This window comes from Adiantum capillus-veneris, chromosome 30 (genome assembly GCF_014529385.1).
Source record: "Adiantum capillus-veneris isolate H3 chromosome 30, ASM1452938v2, whole genome shotgun sequence".
Classification (NCBI taxonomy): Eukaryota; Viridiplantae; Streptophyta; class Polypodiopsida; order Polypodiales; family Pteridaceae; genus Adiantum; species Adiantum capillus-veneris.
In genome coordinates, this window is record NC_140960.1 from 103,447,485 (window position 1) to 103,465,065 (window position 17,581).

A 17,581-nucleotide genomic window follows, 5' to 3' on the forward strand; every position below is an offset into this window, starting at 1 on the left:
AATGGAACCTTGAATTTTCTTAAAGCTTATGATTGTTTTGGTAATAAAACTCTGTCTAAACACAACAAGGAGACGTCTAGCTCTTTGGTGTTTAGAAATATGGCAACTCTTGGACTTTGGCATAATACCTTTCCTCATGGTTTCATATGGGGAGAAGGTGTTAAGGTTATCTAGCACCCAGGACAATGGAGGTATCTTGGAGAAACACAGGGCTGAAATCTGCCGAACTGTATTGAATACTTGAAACTTAAAGTTTTTTGAAGGTAAGTATATACTCTCAGCAAAAAAGCTGGCCTTTGGTTCATGACATAAAATTCCACTTGATTGGTAAGTATATGGTTGCTACTGTTAGTGTAAAGAATAGCTACCAAGCTATGAAGAAATCTTTGGATATTGAAGGTAAGTATATGGCTGGTACCCTCAAAACTTGGCATAAATACCAAGATTTGGCTCAAGAAATGAGGTTCCACTGGTAAAAAATGGTATTTTTTAACTTTAGTGCTTAATAAGTAGATGGTTGTTATTATGGGCTCAAACATAGCTACCAAGCTATGGATTAACAAGTAAACCTCACTATTCTTAAAAGCCTTTTTTATGATGGACTTCACCACTCATATTAGAAAGTAAACCACTGATTTTTGAAGGAATATGTAAAGAGTACTAATAAACCTAAAAGCTTGTCTAAAGTAAGTAAATTTTGTAAGATGGACATGGATAACAACTGACATAGTCCATTAATACCTGTAAAACACATCCAAGGCTAACTGAATTGTTGTTTTGTTTGGATGGATGCAGGTAAGGACTCTATCTTATCTTGGAGGGTTTTCTTTTCTTTGGCCAGCAACATTACTATGATGAAATACCCACTGAGGAACGGGGAAGTCTTTTTTACTTCCAACCTTACTGAAAGAGGACCTCTTTCTTACAATCACTGTACCTAAATAATTCTGATACTGAGTTATTTTTGTACTTATCAGTTCATTTTTCCTTGGCTAGCTGTCTTTTGAATGTAAAAATTCAATTATGTCTTATTAGTTAAGATTAAACACCTACACACACATCCTATACATAAGGCTTCTCCTCTTCGGGGAAACCGGCATGCTCGCCTAGGAAATTATCGTAGGAATGGAGCTCTAAATTGGACCCACAGTCGTTAAATCCTTCATTGATAGACTGGTGTTAGGTGGCCCCTTTTAGACTCTCTTCTGGTTCCCTGCTCACGGCTACCATAGTCTCAGACTTTTCCGGTTGAAGGGTTGCAAGACCAAAAAGACTTTACATTCTAGAACACCTTGCTAATATTTTTTTTATATCACCTCTGTTTCAGGACTGCTCACGTTATAGAATGATAGATTGCATGAGTACTAATCACAACCCTGAGAATCATGCAAAGATTCTTCATCAGATTAAGCTCTACCTTAAAGACCGTACACCAAAGGATACCTTAGCTGCTAGAACTAGACCTTTCCTTGCTTGGAAAGAAAAACTATGTATCATACTATGGCAAGAAAAAATAAACCTGACCTCACTGTTTTTTCAGACTGTTGCTTTATCTCAAGGATTGGAACTTACCGCGGAGCCCCTCTCTGTGGCCTCCTCTTTGGTCCTCAGATGTATTAACAGTTTGGATGCTTCACAACTTATTTATGATTCAACTCTTGTCTCGGACAAAAAACTTTCTATCTTGCATATGTTGTCATTTAATGACTGGGTAAAAATTCTGGCATCATTGGACAAAGACCCTCTAGAAGGTGTTAATCTGCTATCCCAATATATTGCCCAACTCCCTGTCCTTGCTTCACAATATCAGCAAGAGCTTGCCCTGTTCTCCTCATCTGGAGCTGAACTATCAAATTTCCTTAGAAAACTCTGTGGGCTTAACCCCACGTTTGTCTGCACCCAAAGTACCCCCTCTATCCCTCCTACTGGTGGCCTCTTCTGTCGAGATAGTGTAGCTCTAGAAGCAGTAAAAGAGTTTCAAAATAATCTCTGCTCTCTCAATGATGTCAACCTCCTTGAGATGGTACCTAAAATCTCAAAAGTCTTTCCTGTCTTACCAATAATACAGATAGAAATTGAATCTCTCGGAGTAGACCATCAACTATGGGTTCTACGAATTAAAGCCTTCTTGGCTCCTATTCTTAATGAAACCTGGGTATACTTGGCCAACCTCCCCGCCTCTACAGTGGAAGATTGTAAGCTTAAAATCCTTAAAGGTGGGCAATTCTTGAACAAGGGAGAACTGATTAAAGCCCCCTTTAACCTTCATCTTATCGACCACTCCAAATGCCCTTCAAATGCTGGATTGTACATACGTACTAAGGGTAGCATGGAATTTGCAAAAAGTAACCCAGATTTCTACACAGAGTCAATCTGGAATATCTTTCGTCCCTATGTAAAATGTGCCTACAGATTCCTTGACCCAAAAGCTACCTGTGAATCAGGCATCATGTGGTTTGATCATGCAATATGGTACATCCTCAACCATTTGGATCTATTGTTCCCAGAGAAACCAGTTGACTTTCATCTATCCCTAATCTGCTCATGGCTAGGTGGACAGGCTAAGCAGATTGTGATTGCACAAGTCGCCTTCAATATCTTCCGAGTTCTGATGCATGATATTCTGAAAGAACTTAAAGCTGATGAGCCTGGTCTATACCTCACAACTTATGCTAACTACAAAGAAGTCAAATACATCACTAATCTTCTTAAACCTTGTATTGAATATGACGATTCTCCTGCTCTAAAAAGAGCTAACTCTTTAGCTTCTCCCAACTCCTTCACCTCTTTTTTCACACGTAGCTCCTCATCTAATCGAGGAAAGTCTTGTAGGTTTACAAGAGGGAGAGGCACATTCCCTGCAATCAGAAACTTCCCTGAAATCTAATCCCTGAATATATTGCAGGTCTTTACAAACCCATGTGGAAGAAAAGTCCTCAGCAAAGATGATTCGAATTATGGTGCTATCTACATACACTGTCATTTCACAACATACTTCTCGATTGGATCTCACCAAAAAGTCTTTTTTGTGAGTGCTTTGACTTATTTTTTGGGAATTATAAACTGCTTTGACAATATTCTCATTGGATGGAAATACCATATCCTATAAAAGGATTAGTTTAAAATAATGACTTTCTTAGACAAGAAACAATCCCTTACTGTACATGCATAAAATTTACCTCATTCTGCAAGGATTTTGAAGGATTTGGGAGCCATGTCTGTACTCAGGACCTCAATATTATAGATAATGTCACAATACATAAGGTATTGACCAAAGGACTCAATCACATACCCAACTATCCAAAAAACCCTTACCTTGCACTATCAGCTTTACTGAGCTGCCTCACTGACCTTGTCGGTGCTCTCCGACTGGAGATGACAGTCCTACCAAACTTAAAGGAATTAGTGAAAGAATGCTTCCTTTACAAAATTTCTCTACTTCCTAGAAAATGGTTTTCTTCTGAGAGTTCTTGGCTTACACCTCAGCTAGCTTTAGAATTTCAACTAATCTCAGATAAATGGTTTGTGGTCGGGCTTGACAAAAGCTCTAACTACCCTACTATTATGTGCAAATTCCTTGCTTGGAAAGGAGCTCGGGATCGAGTATCAGGAAAAGAGTTCTGTCATACCAACAAAACGCCGCAAGATATCTCTAACAAGATCTCTAAACATTTAGAACAGCTTGGTTACTCTATTAGCAACACCAAGTTACCAGTAGTATTTCCTACATATAAATTCCACAAACATAAATTCAGATGGATATCTGATGCCTCTAACTGTATATTCACAGATATCACCAAAGATATTACTCTTTGCCTTGATATTATTCTCAAAGAATTAGAACTCATTTGTGCTGAGAAGCAAAAAACCTGCAAGGACTTCCTAAATATCCAATACAATCCCTTCTGGCTGGCAAACAATTCCACAGAATTCACACTTAACCTTCCTTAAGTCACACCTGATATTACACAATGCTACGAAAACATCCCACTTAGTGGGGATGTTGGCCTTAAGACGGTTTTAGCCAAGGCTATTAACTTAGCTTTTACCAATGCTAAAAAAAGAAAGCATCATTATATCTCCCTAGCCAAGAAACCCAGATGGATTCATGCATCTCACTCTGAACACCCTCTACACTTCAATGAAACAAAGCTTTGCTCATATATTTTTTGGCTGTTGAATAATTGCACTATTACTGTAGGCGGTTGCTGCTTTAATCAATGCCTTGGCATTCCTATGGGCTTCTCTTGCTCACCATTGATGTGTAACATCTACCTGGATTTTTTTGAATACAAATGGTGTCTCAAGAACATGAAAGCCAACCATAAAAAACATCCACTATTCAATCATACTTTTAGATATATGGATGACCTACTTAGTATTAACAACAGATTGTTCTCTACTGAGATTGAGCAAATATATCTCCATTGCCTAAAAATTGAGCCTACTTCCATTCCAGATATTTTGATTCTTGGGATCTTTTGCAAATCAACCCAATTTTCTAACCTTTCAATATCACTTCACTCCCCATCTACAGGTGGATATGACCTTATATTTATATGGAGAAAGGATCTTCTTAAGCTGCCTCACATAGAATTCATCAAAAGAAATAGCAATAGGCCATACAAAGCCTCTATCTGCTCCTGTATTGGCCTTCTTTACCTAATATGCTACTCTTCATCTACACCCTCCATGGAATGGGAAGAAATCTCTGTACTAATTAAAAAATACTGCCATAACGGATTTAATCGGAACCAGATCCGTAACAACATCATTCAAGCTCTCATTCAGCATAATTGACCGGGATTATTATTTAATAAAGAGAGTCTCATCTCTTTGATAAGGTAGTAGGCCCATACACAATGGGCCTACTACCAACCCATTGTGTGTGGTGCCTGTGTTAGGGCGGGTACACACACACACACACACACACACACACACACACACACACACACAGACACACACACACTGTGGTACTATTAAGGCTTTAGTTTTTCCCTCCTCCTATCCCCCCCCCCCCCCCCCCCCCCCCCCCCCCCCCCCCCCACACACACACACACACCTTGAAGCACTCATGTGATGACAACTTATGACATTGAACTTATGGGACTAAGCCCTTGCATAACAAATCCCTCCTAGGATTTTGCGTGAGTAAAACACCGAGCTCTCATTGTAAATGCTAGGTGGCCTGCGCATCTTGGGTATGGATCTCCCTAGCAAGGCTTTCTGTGCATCTCTTGAAGAAGCTACACTGCAGGGCGGCTTGCCTCTCTCATCGATCACGCTCATGGGAATGCAACTCAAAACTCTATAAATAAGGTGAGGGCGCACCTTGCCCCTCACTTAGCCTGTGTATGTTTTTGTTGTTCTGACTAAAGGCAATAGACTGTCTGCTTCACTGTCCGAGCTATGGAGCCCGCCGCTCAAAACACTCAGGCTTTTTTCTCTAAGCTTTTTTTGAAATCTGTTGGTTATCTATTGCTTCAAAAAACAGTTAGTTAATACTACTTGCAGTAGTCCTCATAGCATAACACAGAGCTGAATGACATTCATTAAGGTTTTTTTCTTTACGAAGTGGTCTTTACAATACTCTGCGTAGACTGGGTTTTTTCATGAAAACTGCTGCAACCCTTAAAAATGGTAGCAATGTTTACAAAGGGGACGTAGTAGAAGGATGGGGGATTTGCTAACTGATCTTGTTGAAAAAATATGGGTATCTTGGCTTAGCTTAAGCCGCTGTAGGTCCTGTTGCCTAACAACCTACCTAAAGTGTGTTAAAAAAAAGATGGCTCTGTTTTTTAGCCGATACAGGCTTTTTTTAAAAAGCTGTTTTTGCCGACACTGGTTTTTTTTCGGGGGCTCTGTTTTAAGCCGACTCTGGTCTTTTTTTCTGTTCAAGCCTGACAGTAACCGAACATTGCAATGTCTGGATGATAACTAATCACTTGGTTCTTGGAGGGAGTAAGTATAGAGCTAATGCACTTGTTGCTCTGGCTTATAGCTAAAGCTAGTAACCGCATAAGAAGTAAATGGAACCTTGAATTTTCTTAAAGCTTATGATTGTTTTGGTAATAAAACTCTGTCTAAACACAACAAGGAGACGTCTGGCTCTTTGGTGTTTATAAATATGGCAACTCTTGGACTTTGGCATAATACCTTTCCTCATGGTTTCATATGGGGAGAAGGTGTTAAGGTTATCTAGCACCCAGGGAATGGAGGTATCTTGGAGAAAAATAGGGCTGAAATCTTCCGAATTGTATTGAATACTTAAAACTTAAAGTTTTTTGAAGGTAAGTATCTACTCTCAGCAAAAAAGCTGGCCTTTGGTTCATGACATAAAATTCCACTTGATTGGTAAGTATATGGTTCCTACTGCTAGTGTAAAGCATAGCTACCAAGCTATGAAGAAATCTTTGAATATTGAAGGTAAGTATGCTCTATGCGGTATTGGTAAGATTTTTTGAGTTTTCACTCAATTTTTAGGGGAAACTCTGTCGATGTTTTCCCTTATTCTTGCCATGTTTCATGTGTATTTGTAGTTTCACTCTCTGATGGTTTAGTGGTCAACTTTTAACTCCCATTTTGATAGGTTTTGTTAGCCTAGACACGGTGTAGCATTTTTTTATACCCACTTTCACAGGAGTGAGAGATGCATATGCTCGTGTGGCTACAGACTTTTCCATTCACAGGTATTTTGCAAATTTTTACAGGCAGATTCTCTTGTGGGATGTGTTTTGAGCTAGTTTGCTCACTGCTTGCATATTTGATTCTGCACTTTATGCTTGGTTGAGATGTTTGGCTCACTTGGTTTAGTGATGTTGTTTATGCTTGTAGATTGTAAACCTTCGTGGAGCTGATTTTATGTATATGTAAAAATCGGTATTGATGTGTTTGATCATGCTTTTCATGATTGTGTAGTGATTGAGTTATCTCCCACTTTGTTGCTAGTTTGGCATGGTTTATGGTAGAGATTGTACTTGAGTTTTTGCTTAGTTTACAAGGTAGACTCTTCCATATTTCTCCCAAGATTTCTCCTCATACTTTGGTTTCTCCCCATAGTTTCATTTCTACCAGATTTCTCCCAAGATTTTCCCCCATAGTTTGGTTCCAAATCCGCGTGATAGTTTAGAGTCAATAGTGATGACTCATGAGAAACGGTGGAGAGGGGAAAAGGGTAACACACCTGAAAATATGCGTGATAGTTTAGAGTCAATAGTGTTGACTTATGAGAAACGGTGGAGAGGGGGAAAGGGTAACACACCTGAAAAACAAACAGACGCCTCTCTATAGCCCAAAATATACACAGCAACCCAATCCACTAGAGTTCACCTTCGTAACTCGACACACTCACACAAGAAAACCTCCATTTGCACACAAACTGACAGACACGTGGTCAGACAACACACCACACCACACTCACATTCCACCGTTGTCCATCTCAACCCTCTCACCAAACACAACAACACTCTAACTGACTCTCTCCACACATAAGAACTGCCAATTTGGGTGGGCACACACTTCCAAAAAGCGGACACAAGACAAGAGCAAGAGAAAGAGAAGGGGGGAAGGGGAGGATCAACACATAGGCACGAGTGCCAAGACCATGGCCGGCTTGACAAACAACACACACCCAAGCCTTCACTTTCCAAAAAAAAAACTTCATGGGGGCGAGCCCTTGTTGGCTCCCCACTGCTCCAATGCTTCCAGGAGCTCATCTCCATAGGCACACTCTTTCGTGGGAATAGGCTCCAGAACCCTCTGGTCCCTCCAAAAAGACCCTCTTGGTCTGTCAAAAAAGACTCGTGTTCTGCAAAAGGACCCCCAAAATGAACAAAACAATGGTTTTTATAGAAGCCCTCTGCCCTTTTTAGAATCTTGAATTTGATTGGACCCCCTTGGTTCTCCATTTGGTAATTCTTGCAAGGCTTGAAGCTGGCTTCCTTCTCACTCTCTGTGACACTTGATCCTGAGGGGGCATCAGCACCAGCGCTAGTGCTCCCAAGATTTGCCTTCAAAAATTTGGATTGGGGGGCCATGTGGGAACCACCCATTATCGGTAGCAGCCACTTCATCACCTTCGCGAGCCACCCGCCAGGTGTCAATCACAACCGATCACCATCGTCGTGTACCTACCTCTAGCCAAAACCGCTCAGACCGCCACCCAGAGCTACGAGTACCGTGCACACATCGGCTGAAAGGGATTCGCCATAGCCACGGTATAGAGAGATCACTCTCTTTCTCGTTCCTTGATATCCAGCAATAGGGCACGCCCCATGCCTTATAGCCTTTGCCTGTTGGCATTGTCCCTGCATATGGGATTTGAGAGGGTGCCACATGGCACAATTTCATGAATTGATCCCTCCAAAGCTTCCTTGAGTTCCAAAAACTAAATAGAACCTCTTTTTGCCACCTGTTTGAAGTGGTGCCATTTTTTGCTCATTGACTAGGCCTCTCAGTAGCAAAGACCACCTGAGACTTCATTTTACTGCCTCTCCAAGCCATGTATGCCTCACTGCACTTTGACTCTTTTGAGCTTGCAGTCTCAAGTCATAAATACAAAGGAAAAACATCCAACACCGCACTGCCAATGACTGGCGCCCAACTTCCAACTGGCATAGCTTGATCACCGCGAGATTTTGATCACCAAGCCGTCGATTCCTATTGACTTCACATGATGTGTCCTACCTCCAAGAACCATGTCAAGGCCCAAAAAACATCAAACGGTGCAACTTTCAATGTGACCAAGTCTCCACACACTCGACCCTCGGCAAATCCTCCATTGGCCATAACTTGCACTGTGGAGCTCCGATTGATGATCCGAGAAGACTAGCATGCTCCACAATTTGAGCACTTCAATCCTATCCACTGACATTGGCTCTTGCCACATGTCCACACCTACCATGTCCATCAAAAATCTGCCATGCATTCCAACTTTGGACCACCATATCTTTCACATCAAGGCTCCATTTGAGGAGTTGTCTGGACCTCGAGCTCTTAGATCACCTCAAGCACTACACTCCTGAGCAACACATTGACACTTCGGACACTTGGACTTGCCAACCAAATTGGCCTCCTTTGAATCCTCTTCTCTCAACAAGCCACTTTCTAGTAGGAACAAACTGTAATCCTATAGCCATACCTCCGCGTCTTCAACCCAGTGAAAATTGGAAATCCCGACCATGCCATCCTCAACAACACCTACTCTTCAAAACTTGCACTTCCACCATCACCAAAACATTGTCTTCACCTTCAAATAGGAGCATCTATGTGGGTGCACCAGAAGATGGAGAGAGGGAAAGGGAAACACACCTGGAACACAAACAGATGCCTCTCTAGAGCCCAAGATATACACACCACCCCAATCCACTAGAATTCACCTTTAAAACTTGACACACTCGCACAAGCAAACCTTTGTTTGCACACAAACTAAGACACACACACTCAGACATAACACCATACCTCACTCACATTCCATCGTTGTCTATCTCAACCCTCTCACCACACACACCAATGCTCTAACTCACTCTCTCCACACACAAGAATCATCGGTTCGGGTGGGCACACACTTCCAGAAAGCCAACACTACGGACACACAACAAGAGCAGGAGAAAGAGAAGGGAATGTAGGCTTCACTTCATCACAAAAAACCGTTTACTTAGGCACGACCACAAAAATCATGGCTGGCTTGGCAAACAACACACACCCAGGCCTTCACTTTGCAAAAAAAAAAAAACCTCATGGGGGCGAGCCCTTGTTGGCTCCCCGCTGCTCCAATGCTTCCACAATGAACTCGTCTCCACAGGCACACTCTTCCGTGGGAATAGCCTCCAAAACCCTCTTTTGGTCCCTCCAAAAAGACCCTCTTGGTCTGTCAAAAAAGACCCGTGGTTTGCAAAAGATCCCCCAAAATGAACAAACAAATGGTTTTTATAGAAGCCCTCTGCCCTTTTTAGAACCTTGAATTTGATTCGATCCCCTTGGTGCTCCATTTTTGGTAATTCTTGCAAGGTTTGAAGCCGGCTTCCTTCTCACACTCTGCCACACTTGATCCCAGGGGAGGCAATAGTGCTAGCGCTACTGCTCCCAAGCTTTGCCTTCAAAAGTCTAGAGTACGAGGCCACGTGGGAACCCACCCATTATCAACATCAACCATGTCATCACCTTCGCGAATCACCCATCGGGCGTTGACCACAGTCGGTTGCCACTATCACATGCCTGCCTTTGGCCAAAACTACCCAAAGTGCCACCCAGAGCCACGAGCACCGCTCTGTCATAGTTACGGTACAGATCTCTCTCTCTCTTTCTGTCTCTCTCTCTCTCCACCTCTTTCTTTCCTTGATACCCAACAATAGGGCATGGCTGAGACCTTATAGCCTTCGCCCGTGGGCATTGTCCTTGCATATGGGATTTGAGAGGGTTCCACATGGCTTGATTTCACGGTTTGAGCCATCCAAATCTTCCTTTGAGTTCCAAAAACTAAAAAGAACCTGTTTTTTTTCCACCTCCTTGAAAGTGGTGCCATTTTCTAGCTCATTGATCAGGCCTCTGAACTGCAAAGACCACCTGAGACCTTTCACGTCAAGGCTCCGTTTGAGGAGCCGTCTGGACCGGCTTCTAGAGCACCTCGAGCACTACACTCTTGCGCACCACATTGGCCCTTCAGACACATGGACTTGCCATCCCAATTGGCCCACCTTGGAGCCCTTTTGTCCTAAAAAAATGCCTTAGACATACATTTCCGCTGCCTGATCGAGCAGTTGCAGTGGGAGAACTTTTGGGCCATGTGGTGTCTGTTAAAGGTTTAGCGCCTGACCCAGAGAAGATAGTGGCCATCTTGAAGCTACCTCCTCCCGTCAACCCCAAAGGTGTTCAGAGATTTGTAGGCCACACATGCTATCATCGCAAGTTTATACGCATGTATGCACAGGTGGCTCAACCATTGACCCGACTCACCAATGCTATTGTATCCTTCCAATGGTCAAAACCCGAGGCTGAAGCATATTCATACCTCAAAAAACATCTCACTGAAGCACCTAATCTAGTTGCCCCCGATTGGTCTCTCCCTTTTCATGTGCATACGGATGCCGGTCAACTGGTTGTGGGTGTTGTGCTGACTCAGCCTCGTAAGGAGTTCAACCTAGATCGCCATGTTCACTATGCAAGTCGACTGCTCCACAAAGCAATGCACAACTATAGCACCACAGAAAGGGAAGGTTTGGCTAGTGTGTATGGCCTAAAAGTGTACCTTCAGTGACTTACCCTTTGAGGCTCGACCTAGTATCTGCAATGGGAACAGGGATTTTCAGTCGTATGATGACTAACACTAGCACACTACATAGTGGAGTTTTGCAGACCATACAGAGTTGTTTGCGAGATTTATGTAATGGAAATTATACTATGAACTTTGAGAGTAGTAGAGCTAGGAAATTAGATAAAGCACTTTTGTGAGATCAATTTGGGAGCATAGCGGGTAAACTTAATTGATGGTAGCAACATAAACACGGTATTTAGTTAACTTGGCATGAACAATACTTTTGCAAGAGAGAGAGTTTTGAGAACTTGACAACAATTGAGGACCGGATTTATGTGGAGCCGATCCCCCCACCAGTAGGCTTTTGTATTATAAATTCTCCCATCAAGAGAGACTTGGTATAATACAATGTTTGTGTTCCTTGTGACCTTGGTGATGCTATGAAGATGGAAAACTTCATGCATCACGAGCATAACATAGAATTTTTAAAAAGAATTAACCATCCTCGGCCTCAGTCCCAAGGCCTCAAACGCCTTCGAAGGTGGAGAGAGCTAGCAGGGAATGAGGGTAGGGAAGAGGAAGAAGAAACATTCCATAGGAGAAAAAAAATAGTTCCTCACTTATCATCACTCTTCTTGCTAGCATACATAATAGCATAGTAATGAAGATGGAGAAGATGGAAATCTTAAGCATTGAAGCACAGCTCTTGGTTGGATTTGCATTCCATAGCCAAGAGTGTTGGTGTAAGCACTCAACTTCTCAACAAGCTTGGAGAAGGAGGTGGAGTTCCTCCACTTTCACCAAGTGAGAATGTGTGTAAAAATGAGTGTGTGAGAGGGTGTATATCCCCAAGCACACCCCTTGCTTGCTTTAGGCGAAACCCCCTTTTTGGTCAAGCTTGAAGCTTATTGGACCCCTCTCCCCCTAGCCGATCACATGCACCATGCGTTTCAAGCACATGGGTAGCCTTTGGACAAGTGTCCTCCTTACCCCTTTGAGGAAGAGAGCTTGAAAGTATCTAGATATTTGTTGAATTGAACTAGAATCTCATTGGACCCCTCTTTAGCCCATCCAATAGGATTCAAGCACCCCATGTGGCTAAGCATAGGGAAAGCCTGACATGTGTCAATGTGCCCCTTGAAAAAGGGGGTGCCCTTTGGGTGAGTGGGAGGTTAAGTCAAGGATTCCCCTAAATTTGGGGCTCCCCCCCTCCTTTGTAGGGTCTCTGTTTTACTCAAGCACCTTACCCCCATGCATGGGAAGCTTATCAAGCACCTTCCTCATCAAGCATGACAAGCACCTCAAGCACCTTAGTCATCAAGCACCTCAAGCACCTTAGTCACCAAGCACGACAAGCACCTCAAGCACCTTAGTCACCAAGCATAACCAGCACCTCAAGCACCTTAGTCACAAAGCATGACAAGCACCTTAGTCACGAAGTATGACAAGCACCTCAAGAAACTTAGTCACCAAGCATGACAAGCACCTCGAGCTTGGGTCGCGTTCCACCTCAAGCTCAACCCTAGCTTGCCTAAGGCCAGAGTAATTTTAACACTAACCTTTGGAGGTCTTTAATAAAGCTATGCCGAAGGTCTTTAAGATCAATTAGATGCATGTTGCTCTTTGATAGACTATCTCCTTTTGGACCCCCATTGAGATGTAACCATCTCTCCTCTCAGTCCCTTGTAAAGATAAGTGTAGAAGCACTTATTACACATTGCTCTTTGGTAGACAATCACCTTTTGGACCCTTATTGAGATGTAACCATCTCTCCTCTTGGTCCCCTGCTGAGATAATTCTAGAAGCACTTATTACACATTGCTCTTTGGTAGACAATATCCATTTAGACCCCTATTGAGATGTAACCATCTCTCCTCTTGGTCCCCTACTGAGATAGGTCTAAAAGCACATGTCTCTATTCTAACTATTGTTCTTGTTTATTCTCCCACATTAAATGATCAGTTTAATATGAGAAAATCATTTGGATTAGCTAGATATTAAATCTTATGACATTACCTCTCTACTGAAATCATGGTCGTCCTCGACTATGAGGTAGATAAGATAAAGCCTAGTCATTAGTCCATGTTTATTAGGGGGTAGAGGATCCCTTTTCAGCCTACAACATTATTCCAAGATGGATGACTAATCCATTTGGTGCATAACACATAGCCTATTGCCATTTGAAAGATAACCATCCTCCAAGGTGAATGGTTCTTCTTTCTTCCCTAATGCAAAGGATATAATTACGTACTTAAAGTCTCGGTCAATAGCATACTGATCTATCATAAAAGATAGATCATTTTGAGTTGCTATAGACACCACATTTATCCTTGGCCGTTGTCGGGGATAATATTGTGTGGTTAGTGAGCCAGGATCAACACCGGGTTGCTTACTGTGGGTTCAAGTGAGAGAAACAACACAAAATGATATCTCGGAGTTGCAATGACACTTTAGAACTCAATTTTTTAAATTACTATCAATTGAAAATCCGGCTAGAATTAAACTACAATAAAATCCAAAGAATTTAATAGATTGCTTGAACACAAGCAATAAGCGTAAAAGCAATGCCCTTTGTTGACAGAGCACAAAAGACTGTATCTTGCCTTGCTCCTCTTTCAACGTGGCACTAAAGTTGCTTCTTCAACTTCCCTTGCTTCTTTGTATTCAAGCTTCCGCTTGATTGCGATAATAAACCCTTCTGAACTCTTCAACTACTAACTGCCTTTTGCTAGAACTTTTGTTGCTTCTGAGTTGTTTTGTAAAGCTGAGAACCGGCGCGGGAATGACCTTGGCAATCACGGTATGGTAACGACTTCAATTCAATTTTAAAGAACTGGGAGCTTTAGAAATTTAACAAAAATGTTGCTTGTTTTCTATCTACAGTTCGTCTCCTCAGCCTCCTCTCCTACTGCAAGCGACCTGCTCCGAGGCTTGTCAACCTCTCAGCATGTGACTGCTTCATTTTCTTCATTTACTGGCCTATCGAAGCCCCGACATCGGCTTCAAGTTGCCCGTGCTTCATCTTTACTTCTGCTCGACCACAACCTTCCTACCACAGAGCCTTCTTGCACTGGCCTTCTTTTTCTGCCCCTTGACGGCACGCTCTGCCCTCCTCGTATTGCTTTTCTAAACTCTGCTTGATAACCTCTTTCGCTCGCGCTCGCTCCTGCTTCTGATAACGCTACCAACAGGTATCTAAAAAGCTACCAAACTCGAACACGTTCACAATCTCCTTTGCTTTTTGCAACTGCTTTATTAATAGCTTTGTTCCCCCAAGCGGCCATTCACACGCTCCTTTGTTCTCCCCAAGTGGCCATTCGCACGCTCTTATGGCCTATGTGGATTGAGAAACAAGTTACTACACAGCCTTATGACTGCTGAGGTGGAAGGAACAACATAATCTTCTGCTTGAAAACCTCGGGAATCATTAGAAGCTTCACTCTAGCCACCCCTTTGCCTTTTATGACAAACATTATGGTAGGTACAATGCGCACTGCCATCATCTTTGTAGCCTACTTGACTTCGTCAACGTCTAGTTTGCAAAACACCACCATAGCCTTGATCTAGCTTAGCTCTTTAAGCACATGTTATTCGGCACAAATATCGACCAAAGCTTGGCTAAGTACAACCTTATCATTCATGAGTGCTTCAACAACAACTCTTGCATCGGCATGAGTGATACCCTCAGTCAAGGTCAAGGCCCATAGCATAATCTTCACTCTAGAAACTTGTGACATTGACGACTTTAGATTCCAAGTTATGATATACAAAACCATTCTCATGCCACATGACAGCCATTGCAAGCTTGCCATCGTGCAAAAATGCTTTGCTCCCAACCATAATCCGAGCACTTAAAAAACCACTGAATATGTGACTCATGCATGACATTCTCCATACAAACGTATGACAATATGACACTGTTGTGAAAGTGCATCGACCACTTGATTGTGCCTACCCCAACAATGTGAGCAATATGAAATTTAAATTGCAAAAGAAAATTTTCCCATCTCATTTGTTTGTCGGAGAGCTTGGTTTTTGTCATGAAGTTGTTGAGGCTTTGTGATCCATTTGTAGGATGAATGGAGTCCCCAAGAGATATATAACGTTTCCACGTGTCTAGGGCATATAGAACAGCTAGTAGCTCTTTTTCGTATTTGCCCAATACTCGCTTATCAGAGTTGATTCTTTGACTCTCATATGCTATGGCATGCCCTTCTTGAAGCAAAACAGCTCCAAGGCAATAACCACAAGTATCACATTGGACCTCAAATGGATTTGAGAGATCTAGTAGTGTGAGCATAAATTGAGAGATAAGGTTCTCAAAGCTTCTCGCACTTTTGTAGTCCATGAATACTTAACATTCTTTTTCGGTAAGTCATGTAATGGGCCTGCTATTAGCAAGAATTTTTCTATGAAGCATCTATAGTATGCACACATACCTATAAAGCTTTGTATCTCCGATAGATTCCTTGGATTAGACCATCCTTTTATTACCTCTAACTTTGTTGGATCCATACGGGTGACATCTTTAGAGATAATGTGACCTAAATATTGAATCTCTTGTAGGAAAATTTCACTTTTCTTTTGATTAATGAAAAACACATATCTATATACTATTCCTATATTAAATGATCGGTTTAATATGAGAAAATAATTTTTGGTAAAGTTAGATACTATATTTTATGATAAAGCTAATCTAAGCGAAACGCGTTTGGTGCAAAATTGATGTTTTTCTACTACCCCACCCCCACCCCTCACCAACCTTTTTTCTTTATTCCTTTTTGCAAGTCTCGCTCACTATGTATTTTTCTTTGTAGTCATCTTTTTGCTAGTTTAGCATAATACTCTTGTGGCCTGTAGGATTGTTTCCCGTAGAATGCCTTAGATGAGCCTTGAGAAACTTTAGCAAGACCCAATAATTTTCCTTAAAGGCTAAGGCTCTTTTGTGCTTATTAGCACCAGCCCTTTTTGCCTTTGTTGTGAGATGGATATAACCTCTTTAATCTTTGGAAAAGATTCTTGTGTGTCTCGGCTATATTCATCAGCAACAAACATCTTCCCATGTACTTTAAGTAGCAAGGGACTTTTGGATCTTCCCTCTTTAACCTCAAAAGGTTCTTTCCCCATAGAAATATGTACAATATTGTCATTGTACGCATACTCTATAAGAGGTAAGTACTTCTCTCATTGAGAACATTGATCTACTTCCATGACATAGGCTTTTAGTCGATTCAAGAATTGTTAGATTAGTTATTTCACTTTGGTCATCTGTTTGTGGATGATAGGCCAAAAATGAGAAATTTAATCTAATTCCTAGATTCTCAAAGAGACCCTTCCAGAGTCACTGGTTATTATAAGATCTATGCCCGACACTATGGATGTTGGCAAGCCATGATACTTGAAAATTTGAGATCTGAAGAGGGTTTCCATTTGATGTGCCTTAATAGTATTTTTGATAGGCATAGAGTGTGTTTTCTTGTTGAGCCTGTCGACTGAAACAATCCAAGTTGCTTTCCTCAGTCAAATTTTGACTTTTGGCATACCACACATTTTGAAACATACTATTTATGGTATGTTTACTTTTCATGGTAGGCCAACATAAATACATTTTCTACTCCTTGAAGAGTAGATTATGGAATCCCTATTTGCCCCGCATGAGGAGAAGCATGGGATTCATACCTGACTTTCTTATTTTATGGGTGAGTAGCACATAGTCTATTGCCGTTTGGAAGATAACCACCCTCCAAGGTGAATGGTTCTTCTTTCTTCCCTAATGCAAAAGCTGTAATTATGCACTTAAAGTCTTGGTCAATGACGTACTCATTTATCACAAAAGATAGATCATTTTGAGTTGCTATAGACACCGCATTTACCCTTGGCCGTTGTGAAAGTGCATCGACCACTTGATTGTGATTGCCAGCAATGTAAGAAATATGAAATTTAAATTGCCAAAGAAAATTTGCCCATCTCATTTGTTTGTTGTAGAGCTTGGTTTGCATCATGAAGTTGTTGAGGCTTTGTGATCCATTCGTAGGATGAATGGAGTCCCCAAGAGACAGCGTTTCCACGTGTCTAGGGTATAAAGAACAACTAGTAGCTCTTTTTTGTATTTGCCCAATCCTCGCTTATCAGAGTTGATTCTTCGACTCTCATATGCTATGGCATGCACTTTTTGAAGCAAAACAGCTCCAAGGCAATACCACAAGCATCACATTAGACCTCAAATGGCTTTGAGAGATCTAGTAGTGTGTGCACAAATTGAGAGATAAGGTTCTCAAAGCTTCTTGCACTTTTGTAGTCCATGAATACTTAACATTCTTTTTTGTTAAG